Here is a 12,552-nt window from a genome sequence, read left to right on the forward strand (position 1 = left end):
TGCAATGACTGGGACTGAGCCAGGCCAAAGCCAGGAGCTTCTTTGGCAACTTCCACATGGGTTTAGGGGCCCAAGCACTAAGGCCATCTTGCACTGCTTTCCCAGGCACATTGACAAGGAGCTGGATTGGAACTGGAGCAGCCAGGACATGAACCTGTGCCCATAAAGGATGCCAGTATCTCAGGAAGCTTTATCCTCTATGCCACAATACCACCCGTCCCCCCACAACTTATTTCTATTCATGCAGTTTCTCAAATACAATGCCAATAAAAATGATATATTTTAAAAGAGTATATTAGATTTTAAAAACAAATATACAAAGATTCTAGACCTTACAATGCAACAATCAATTAGAAATGCAGGGCCGGTGCTGTGGCACAGCAGGTTAACGCCCTGGCCTGAAACACTGGCATCCCATATGGGCGCCAGTTTGAGACCAGCTGCTCCACTTCTGATCCAGCTCTCTGCTGTGGCCTGGAAAAGAAATAGAGGATGGCCCAAGTCCTTGAGCCCCTGCACCTGCATGGGAGACCCACAAGAAGCTCTTGGCTCCTGGCTTCGGATTGGAGCAGCTCCAGCTGTTGAAGCCATCTGGGGAGTGAACCAGCGAATGGAAGACCTCTCTCTCTCTCACTCTCTCTACCTTTCCTCTTTCTGTGTAACTCTGACTTTCAAGTAAATAAATAAATCTTTAAAAAAAAATTAGGAATGCATTGGAAGAATTTTAAAAGATTAAACACAGCTGAAGAGAAAACCAGCAAATTAAAAGGTTAATTAGAAAAGTATTTATAGTGGAACAAGAAATGATGAAAGATCTGGAAATAAGAGGTGTATGGTATACAGTACAAAGGTCTAACCTAGCTGTTAACTGTAGTCCCAGAAAGAGAGAAGTGAGAAAATGAGGAAGAAAATATATTTTAAGATAATGACTGGGAATTTTCCCAAACTGATGAAAGCCATAAAGCTGCAGACTTAAGAATGCTAAGGAGGCCCACATTGTGGTGCAATAGTTTAAGCTGCCGGTTACGATGTGGCAAGCCACACTGGAGTGCTGACTGGAGTTCCAGTCACTCCACCTCTGTCCGGCTTTCTGCTAATGCCGGTGAGCATGCCTGCATCCCCCGTCAGAGGGCCTGGGCCCAAGTTGAAGCTCTGCTCCTGATTCCAGGTTTCTGCTGATGCGACCCTGGGAGGCAGCAGGTAATGGCTTAGGTAACTGGATTCCTGCCACCCGCATGGGGATCTGGATTGTGTGCCCAGATCCCAGGCATTTGAAAAGTGAATCAGTGGGTTGGAGGTCTGTGTCTGTCTGTCTCTGCCACTCATAAGATTTTTTAAGAATTCCTTTAGGGACCAGCACTGTGGCACAGTAGGTTAATCCTCCACTGCGGCACCAGCATCCCATATGGGCGCCGGTTCAAGTCCCAGCTGCTCCTCTTCCAATCCATCTCTCGGCTATGGCCTGGGAGAGCAGTGCTTGGGCCCCTGCACCCACATGAGAGACCCAGAGGAAGCTCCTGGCTCCTGGCTTCGGATTGGTGCAGTTCCGGCCATTGCAGCCATTTGGGGAGTGAACCAATGGAAGGAAGACCTTTCTCTCTGTCTCTTCTTTTCACTGTTTGTAACTCTACCTCTCAAATAAATAAATAAAATCTTTTTAAAAATTCCTTTAAAAAAAAGTGGGGCTGGCATTGTGGCATAGCTAGTAAAGCCGTCTCCTGCGATGCTGCCATTCCATATAGACTAGTTTGTGTCCTGGCTGCTCCACTTCTGATCTAGCTGCCTACTAATGTCCTAGGAAAAGCAACAGAGGATGGCTCAAATGCCTGGGCCCCTGCTACCCACGTGAGAGACCTGGATATAGCTCCTGGCTCCTGGCTTCAACCTGGCCCAGCCCTGGCTGTTGTGGCCATATGGGAAGTGAACCAGCAAGTGGAAGATCTCTCTCTGTCTCTGCCTCTCTCTCTGTAACTCTCTGACTTTCAAACCAATACATAAATCTTTTGAAAATAAATAAATAAATAAATAAATAAGCAAGCTATATTAAAAAGAAAGAATGAAGGCAAAATTTTTTTCATAGAAAATTCATCACTGGCAACAACACAGTAACACTTAAGAACTTCCTCAGACACACACACACACACACACATACAAAATGATTCCAGAAGGCAGATTCAGGAGTGTAGAAAAGCAAATTGGCAAGTACAACTATGCATAGATTTCAAAATGTTTTGCACCAAAATAAACGTATCTTTTAGTTCTATTTCCTACATTTCTAAAGTATGTAAATAACCTAAACGAGCACTGAGCAGCATTGTCTAGTGGAAATAAAATGTGACAAAGTTTTACATTCTTAGTAGCCACATTAACAAGTGTAAAAACAAGGGCCAGCATTGCAGCACAGCCAATTAAGCTGCCGCCTGCAACACCAGCATCCTGTATCTAACTGCCAGTTAGAGTCCTGGCTGCTCTGCTTCCGGTCCAGCTTCCTGTTACTGTGCCTTGTGCCTCAGAAGGCCCCAGAGGATGGCCCAAGTGCTTGGGCCCCTGCTACCCGTGTGGGAGATGTGGATGGAGTTCCTGGCTTCAGCCCAGCCTTGCCCTGGCTTTTGCGGCTCTTTGCGGAGTGAACCAGTAGATGGAACATCTCTCTCTCTGATGCTCTACCTTTTGGATTAATTAATTATTTACAAAAGGAAGCAATAGGGAGATAGATTATCTTTCCATGGGAGGACTGTCACTGACATTTAAAAAACAAAAGAGTAAAAAGCACAGGGTGGGGCAGCGCTGTGGCATAGTGTGTGAAGGCTCTGCCTACAATGCCAGCATCCCATACGGGTGCCGGTTTGAGTCCTGGCTGCTCCACTTCTGATCCAGCTCTCTGCTATGGCCTGGGAAAGCAGTAGAAAATGGCCCAAGTTCTTGGGCCCCTGCACCCACGTGGGAGACCTGCAAGACGCTCCTGGCTCCCGGCTCCTGGCTTCGGATCTGCACAGCTCCGGCAATTGCAGCCAATTGGAGAGTGAACCATTGGATGGAAGACCTCTCTCTCTTTTTCTCTCTGCTTTTCCTTTCTCTATGTAACTCTGACTTCCAAATAAATAAATAAATCTTTTTAAAAAACACAAGGAAAACTAATTTTTAATAATAAAGCTTATTTAACCTGTTATTTAAACACACATTAAACATATAAGGAATTATTAAGGGGAGGTTTTACATATTTCTTCATATTAAGTTCTGAAAATCCAGGGTGCAGTTTACATTTATAGCACATTTGGTGCTTCATTTCCATTAAATTTATGGATTAAACATTAGGTTCATATATTTAAATTGCTTCCAAAATATATTAAAGTGCTTTAATAATGGAATTATCACATTTTTCCCTTCAAAATTATAGCTTTCTTTTAATATTTGCATGCACACTTAAACAAAACCCATTCTTTTTTTAATACAGAGAGAGAGAGAGAGAGAGAGAGAGAGAGATCTTCCATCTCTTGTTTCCCTCCCCAAATTGCCACAATGTCTAGGACTGAAGGCCAAGAGCTTCATTTGGGTCTCCCACATGGGTGCAGTGGTCCAAGCACTTGGGCCATCCTCTGCTGCTTTTCCAGGTGCATTAGCAGGGAGCTGGATGGGAAGTGGAGCAGCCGGGACATAAACTGTGCCCATATGGGATACATGTGCCTCAGGCTGAGATTTAACCTTCTGTGCCACAGGGCTGGTCCCCATTTGTTGTTTTTAGAATTGGTTTAACCTGAGGCAGAAGCATACTGGCTTCTAAATTACATTTGTCTGAGTTAATTCAATAACCTATGTCAAATAACTATTATTAATATCACATCAAAGAGGTATTACATAGTTGAAAAAGCAATTTGAAGCTTTTAATATTAACAAAATATTCTTTAAATTTTTCTCATAGTTTTGCAGCCAGTGTACGTAGTGGAGACAAGTACAAATGAAATCTTCTACGTATTGATCCATTCTAGAAAAATGTGTCAAATCATTGCTATTGGTTTGTATTATGAAGAGTTGTACTTTCATAATAAATTCTTGTACCTATTTAGCTAGTTAATAAATCAATGTTTTTCTTCCTTTCCTGTTCTATCTTTAGGTCATCCACATGCATTGTAAATCTGGTAAGAAAACTTGAATCCCACTGATGTCCTTATCTTTGGTTCTTTAGTATTCGGTCAACATTTGCTTTGTTTCAAAAGATCTTGACATATCAGTCCCGAGTTTTAACTTCAGTATGTCTGGAGTCTTTATTTAACAATGATGGAGCAGCTTCCATGGTGACAAAACCAATCTTATTCATATCTAACAGAAATTATTTTTTGAAAGATACAAAATATTTAAAACATTCTTGCCAAAAATTCAGTTCAATCTTTTAGGCCCCAACAAATAGCACTCCCTCTTTATAAATTTGGTAGTCCTTTGAGACAAAACATACCGAAATGTTAACTGGGCAGTGCCTCTTACAGAGCATGATTTATTTAAGCTAAAGGAAAATACTTGTGAGGTTTCCAAACTGAATCAATTCCTCTTTGCTATTATTAGAAGGGTCTTGTATTCTATGGACAACTTTCTGTTGCCTTAACTGGAGATCATATTTTGTAAAATATGTTAATTTTCTTCATGATTTTAAAAATCACCATAACCGAAGTTTCTCCATTTAAAAATAATATCCCTTTTTTAAAAAGATTTATTTTTTATTTCATTTGAAAGTCAGAGAGAGAAGGAGAGGCAGAGAGAGAGAGAGAGAGAGAGGTCTTCCATCTGATGGTTCACTCCCCAGTTGGCCGCAACGGGCGGAGCTGAGCCGGTCTGAAACCAGGAGCCAGGAGCTTCTTCCAGGTCTCCCATGCGGGTGCAGATGCCCAAGAACTTGGGCCATCTCGTACTGCTTTCCCAGGCCATAGCAGAGAGCTGGATTGGAAGTGGAGCAGCTGAGACTCAAACCGGTGCCCATACGGGATGTGGGCACTGCAGGCAACGGCTTTACCACAGCGCCTGTCCCATAATTTCCCTTTATGTTCAAGAAGCTCAGTTATCTCTTAGCCAACATTATAGCTTAGGCCCTGTGAAAAATTGCCTAAATTTTTATCGTATATTTAATTCTGATTTCAGAAGAATCATTTTGTCACTTCTTATTTCACTTTACAGTCAGGAAAACATCAATTCACTGTTTGCTGAAAATCGCTGTGAATATTACTCATTTTTTACATAATGAGTAACTTTTGCTTTGCTCAGCCAATCTCAAACTGCACTTGTCTTCATCATGAAGCAGCCAACCTCTCTGCCACTACCCTGGTCATAGAACTGGCGTTTCTCCCAGATTCTGCATCTGTGAAGATACTTCAAAAAGTTCACTGAAATGGAATGAAAAGATAGGTTTATTTTGGCGCATAAACACCTTGGAATCCACGCATAGCTTCTTCAGAGTATACATTTTCAGTACTATGAACTTGTTGAAAACCTCTGTGGATTTAAAAAATGTTTTGTGCCAAAGTGAACTTATCATTTAATTCAAGTTTCCAAGAACTTTTTTGAGTATCCTTGTACTTCTTTATTTTAAAATTAAAAATCTTGGGGCCGGCGCTGTGGCACAGTGGGTTAAAGCCCTGGCCTGCAGCATCGGCATCCCATAAGGGTGCCGGTTCTAGTCCCAGCTGCTTCTCTTCCGATCCAGCTCTCTGCTATGGCCTGGGATAGCAGTAAAGGATGGCCCAAGTCCTTGGGCCCCTGCACCCACGTGGGAGACCCAGAAGAAGCTCCTGGCTCCTGGCTTCAGATCGGCGCAGTTCCAGCCACTGCAGCCATATGGAGAGTGAACCAGCGGACAGAAGACCTCTCTCTCTGTCTCTACTTCTCTCTGTAACTCCGTCTTTCAAATAAATAAAATAAATCTTTAAAAAATTAAAAATCTTTATAGTTATTTTTTAAATTAGGAAAGCAATTTCATTACCAATTGCAACTTATTTAGATACCCCTGTTATCCTGTTATCTATGTAAAATAATACAACTTGCATTCATGAGTAGAAAAAAATTCACACTGAGTCCATCCATTGACACTGACTAGAAACATGATGTGCATATGTATAATTCTAGAAGCTACTGCCCAGCAGACACTGACACAAACATAATATATTACATAATGTGATAGCTAAAAAGCTAGAGGTCTAATAAAATGATAAAGTTGTATTTAATAAGAAAATATTCTCCACAGCTTCAGTTTTTTATACTTAAACTGTCACACCAGCCACATTTGTTTGACCAACACATTTGTTAAGAAAAGAGTTTGGTAACTAATTTTTAAATTTTTTGCTTGATATTATATTATTTGAAAGAGAGAGAGATACCATCTGCTGGTCACTCCCCAAATGTCTGCAACAGCTGATGTTGGGTCAGGCTGAATTAGAAGTTGGGAACTCAATCTGGTCTCCCACATGGATGGCAGGGACTCACCCACCTGAGCCACCACCTGTGGCCTCCCAGGGTGCACACCAGTAGGAATTGAGAATCAAGAGTAGAGGCGGGACTCAAGCCCAGGCACTGCAATATGGGAGGCAGGTGTCCTGAGCAGTGTCTTAACTGCTATGCCAAATGTGCATCACTGGTGTCTCCTAGAAACTTAAACCCACACGTACCTTAGGACTTATCCTTAAGTCCACTGAAAATGTATGTCAACATCAAAACCTATATGTAAATGTATATAGCAGTTTAATTAAGTGCTATAAACTGAAACAGCTAAACTGCTCTTCAACTGTTGAATAAAGAAAAATTAGTAGAATCATACAATGGAGTACTGCCCAGCAATAAAAAGGAATAAATTATTTTTTTCTCAGGCAACAACATAAATGAAGTGAGTTGTCGCCCAGATTCGGGGTGAAGGGAAGTGTGGACTACCGTGGACAGCAGAGCAGATCTCAATAGTAGTGGATAACTTAGTGCACTTGTCAAACTCCATAGAACTGTACACTACAAAATTTTAAGAAATCAACTAGGATGTCAAGAGAACTCAATGTGGAATGCAGGCTGTGATAGATGAATCTAACTATATTACAAATTTAAAACATAATCATGGGAGCAGGTATTTGGCATAGCAGTTAAGACAGCTGAGTTCCATATACCAAAGGACCTGGGTTTGCCTCCTGGCTCTGGCTCCTGACTCCAGCTTCCTGCTAATGTAGACCCCAGGAAGCAGTGGTGATGGCCCAAATAACTGGGTGTCTGACACCCACGTGGGTGACCTGGATTGAGTGCTAGGCTTCAGTACCATACCTGGCCATTGCAGGCATTCAGAGAATGAACTAGTGGATGAAATCTCTCTCGGTCTCTGTCTCTCTTTCTCTCTCTCTCTCTCTGCCTTTTAAGCACATAAAAAGATAAACTTTTTTTAAGTTTATGGAAAACGTGTATTTGAAAAATGCATGCATGGGTTTCAAATGCATAGATTGGAAATACAAAGGAAAAAGAAAGAAAAGCAAAGATGAAGGTATATCAAAAGAATGGGAGCCAATCTGGGGGGAATCCCTGCTGCTAAAGTGAAGCAGTATGAACAATAGAGTGAAAAGCAGTACTGTAATATAACCCAAATAATAAAATATTTACCAGCAACATTTATAACAAGGGATTTGTGAGTGGACTAACCTATTACAATACATATGTGAATTTATCATGATAATTCCATGTAAAGTCAATGTAGGAAAGTCATTTATATTTTTCTATCCTACCAACAATTATTTATCAATATGTATTATATGATGCAAGTTAAATATCAGAAAACAATAAATACCTTTCAATAAGTTCAACAAAGATAGGCATGGCCTCTACATAAATTTATTAAATACTGATTAGCTTATAACTTGAAGGAAACTGAAAAAGATTCCAATAAATGGAAGCACATATTATGTTCATGGATTTAAATAATATTGTAAAGATGTAATTCTCCCCAAGCTGATTTATAAATTCAATAAAATTTCAATCACAATCCTCTCCAGGGAGTTTATAGGTGTGCAGGTGTGCTTGAGTGTGTATGTGTCTGGGAATTGGTAATCTGTTTCTTAAATATATGTAGACAATGTAAAAAGAAACAAGATAATTTTTGAAGAAAAAATTACATGGTCATAATAATTTAGAGTATATAGTGTTGAGCTAAGGAAAACCAAATAGACCAAAGGCAAAGAATGGCAACTCCCTAAGCAGACCACTTATAAATCATCATGGCTGATGAAGAAGGCACAACTGTGGTACCATGTGGAAAAGATGACTTGTTAATAAACACTGTTGCACCAATTAGATATTCGTATAAGAAAAATGCGTCATCACACACAAAAATCAGCTCTGGGTGCTTTGTAGGCTTAAATGTGAAAGGCAACACACTGCTTTTTCTAACAGATAACAAATAATTTCTTCATGATGCTGGAGTAGACAAAGATTATTTAAACAGGACACAAAATGCCTAAACAATAACGGAAATGATTAATACATTGACCACATTGAAAATAAGATCTGTTCATCAAAAGGTACCATGAAGAGGGGCTGGCATTATGACTTAACCCACTACACCACAACGCTAGCCCTCTTCCGGATGGCCCAGGAGCTTGGGCCTTTGTCACCCAGATGGGAGACCTGGAGGAAGCTCCTGGCTTCTGGCTTTGGCTTGGACCAGCTCTGGTCATGGTAGCCATTTGGGGAGTGAACCAATTTATGGATGATCTCTCTCTGTAACTCTTTCAAATAAATAATAAATAAATCTTTTTTTTTTTTCTTGACAGGCAGAGTTAGGCAGTGAGAGAGAGACAGAGAGAAAGATCCTCCTTCCATTGGCTCACCCCTCAAATGGCCACTACGGCCGTTGCGCTGTGCTGATCCGAAGCCAGGAGCCAGGTGCTTCCTCCTGGTCTCCCATGCGGGTGCAGGGGCCCAAGCACTTGGGCCATCCTCCACTGCCCTCCCAGGCCACAGCAGAGAGCCGGACTGGAAGAGGAGCAACTGGGACAGAATCCGGCGCCCCGACTGAGACTAGAACCCCGGGGTGCCGGCACCACAGGTGGAGGATTAGCCTAGTGAGCTGCAGCACCGGCCAATAAATCTTTTTTTAAGAAAAATATATCATGAAGAAAATACAAAAGCCATCCATAGACCAAGAGATTTGTCATACATATAATGAACAGAATCTGGAAAATGCAATGCATTTCTACAACCCGATAAGAAAATGCCAGAAGACGCAATAGAAAAGGGGGGGACATGCTTGAGCCTACACCTGCTTATGAGCAGAGCTAACTGGGCAGTGAACACCTACAGGCTGTGCAGCACCATTAACCAGTGGGAACACATGTTTTTTTTTTTTTTTGTTTGTTTGTTTGTTTGACAGGCAGAGTTGACAGTGAGAGAGAGAGACAGAGAGAAAGGTCTTCCTTTTCCATTGGTTCACCCCCCAATGGCCGATGCGGCCAGTGCACTGCGCTGATCCAAAGCCAGGAGCCAGGTGCCTCTCCTGGTCTCCCATGTGGGTGCAGGGCCCAAGGACTTGGGCCATCCTCCACTGCACTCCCGGGCCACAGCAGAGAGCTGGACTGGAAGAGGAACAAGTGGGACAGAATCCGATGCCCCGACGGGGACCAGAACCTGGTGTGCCGGCGCCGCAGGCAGAGGATTAGCCTATTGAGCCGCGGCGCCGGCCTAGCACATGTATTAAAACTTTTGTGAGACATCACCGTTAATCTGCTGAAGTATCTAGAATTAAAACGCTGACCCTCTTCTGCAACAATGTCTAAAAGATGCTCAGTGTCTGATGCGGGCTTTCCTCCAATGTGGCCCCTAATGAAGGTAGGCTGTCCCAGAACCCTGGTCATAGAAGCATTTTCCCAAAAGGAACAGGATCTGCATGCGTGCTGGGAGACCTACAGCTCTCATGAGTTCATCTAAAACAAAAACACGTCAGCAGGGCCTGGGGTGCTGTGCCTGACAGCAGCAGGGGTGCTTTCCTTATTGAGGAGCAAAAAAGTGTTGTGGACGTATTGAAGGCACAGACTCAGGAAGCTAAACGCAAAAGCGGAAGCTTCTTTGAGTAATTAAAAAACCAAGAGGCAAGAAAAAGAGACCCAAAATATCAAGTCCTGGCAAGAATGTGAAGCACTAACTAGTACTTTTCTTTAAGATTTATTTATGGGGGCAGGTGCCGTGGCTCTCTTGGTTCATTCTCTGCCTTCAGCCCGGCATCCCATATGGGCGCTTGGTTCTAGTCCCGGTTGCTCCTCTTCCAGTCCAGCTCTCTGCTGTGGCCTGGGAGGGCAGTGGAGGATGGTGCAGGTGCTTGGGCCCCTGCACCTGCATGGGAGACCAGGAGGAAGCACATGGCTCCTGGCTTCTGATCCACACAGTGCTGGCTGTAGCAGCCATTTGGGGAGTGAACCAACCAAAGGAAGACCTTTCTGTCTCTCTCTCACTGTCTATAACTCTACCTATCAAATAAATTTAAAAAAAAAAGAAAGAAAAAGATTTATTTATGGCTCCAACAGCTGGAGCTGGGCCAATCCGAAGCCAAGAGCCAGGAGTTTCTTCCAGGTCTCTCATGTGGGTGCAGGGGCCTAAGCACTTAAACCATCTTCTGCTGCTTTCCCAGGTGCATTAGCAGGGAGCTGAACTGGAAGGGGAGCAGCTGGGACTTGAACCAGAGCCCATATGGGATACCAGTACAGCAGGCAGTGACTTATTTGCAACCATAGCACTGACCCTTCACTGGTACTTGATAGGACCAGTTCGTTAGACCAGAAATACTTACTAAATATGAAGACATGTTCTATGATTCAGTAGTTCTACACTTAGGTACATACCCAGAAGAACATAGTGCATATGTTCATACACACACACACATACACACACTCACAAGATTTTCTTAACCATAGTATTTGTAGTAACCAAACACTGGAGACAACCTAAATGTCCCTCTACAACAGAACGGGTAAATAGAACTGCAGCATGTCCATGCCACAGAACATGACATAGTGATGAGAATGAACCTACTGCACCCACATGCAATACCATAGGTGATTCCTATCAACTCAACACTGAATGCAAGAGCTGGATGCTTTTGTCTGACTCACCCTACATAAGACTCAAAATATGGACAAAACCACTCTATGTTGGCATATCTGAATGGTTTTTCCTTTGTGGGAAACACAGTGTGATGACAGGAAGGGGGTGATGGACGGGGTGCTGGTACTGGCAGTATTCCTTGTTTTGATTGGGGTAGTGGTTATGTAGATATGTTCACTGGTGATTTGTTGACTTTTTTATGCATGCATGTAGGTTTATATTAAAATATATAGGTATAGAGGCATAGTTTTTCTTATTCTTCTTACCAAATTCAACAGAATACTCTGGGTATTATATATCAACAAAGAAACAAAAAAGTCTAGAAGGAAAACAGAAAGCAAACCAGGCAGGTATCTTTGGACCCTAGGAATCACATGGTGGTGAGCTCTCTGTTTTTTTTGTTTGTTTGTTTGTTTGTTTGAAGATTTATTTATTTGAAAAGCAGAGTTATAGAGCAGCAGAGGCAGTAAGAGAGAGAGGTTTTTCATCCCCTGGTTCACTCCCCAGATGGCCACAATGGCCAGAGCTTCGCCAATCCAAAGCCAGAAGCCAGGAGCTTCTTCCGGGTCTCCCATGCAGTTGCAGGGGCCCAAGGACTTGGGCCATCTTCTACTGCTTTCCCAGGCCATAGCAGAGAGCTGGATCAGAAGTGGAGCAGCTGGTACTCAAACCGGCGCCTATATAGGATGTCGGCACTGCAGGTGTTAGCTTCACCCGCTACGCCATAGCGCTGGCCCCATCTGGGGTTTTATTTTGCCTCACGTATCCAGGACTTGGAGCTGAAGAAGCTGACAACTCAGAAACCCCAAGAAGCACAGAAAAAAATAAAACCCTCGAAAGTTCAGCTCTCTAGTTGAAGGACCAAGGAAGGCAAGCTAGTAAGACAGGTTACTAACTACTGTCCTTCATCCAAACACCTGCTGAGCTCCACTCCCTGCCCATCCACCTGTGCCAGCTGGAGAGCACGGACTTCCACCAGTACCAGCCCACACCAAAGCGCCTGCCTTAGTTCATTTAATGTTGCTGTAATGAAGTTGCTGAGACTGGGTGACAGATAAACAATAGCACATTATTCAGCCCCGGTTCCGGAGGCTGGGAAGTCCAGGGCATGGTACTGTGCTGGCCTGTGATGAGAACATTCCCTCTGCATCCTAACACAATGGAGATCATCACAAGGTGAGATGGCAAACTTGCCAGGGCCAGGTCCACGGTCACCCCTTCAGCTCATATGGCTCTCCCCTCATTGCCCAGTCTCCTGTCTGAAGTCCACCAACATATGGACAAGGAAACTAAGTTTTCAGTAAGTGAATTTGGGGGTACAATTCAAACCATATAGTGCCTGAGCCCTTCAGCTCTGATAGGAATGTCGGAGATGATCAAAGTATGGACCAGGACTTCCGTCCCCCAGACAATGCTGAGGACGCCCACCTGTCGTATTATGGCAGACCACAT

The sequence above is a fragment of the Lepus europaeus genome, chromosome 2 (genome assembly GCF_033115175.1).
Source record: "Lepus europaeus isolate LE1 chromosome 2, mLepTim1.pri, whole genome shotgun sequence".
NCBI classification, from domain to species: Eukaryota; Metazoa; Chordata; class Mammalia; order Lagomorpha; family Leporidae; genus Lepus; species Lepus europaeus.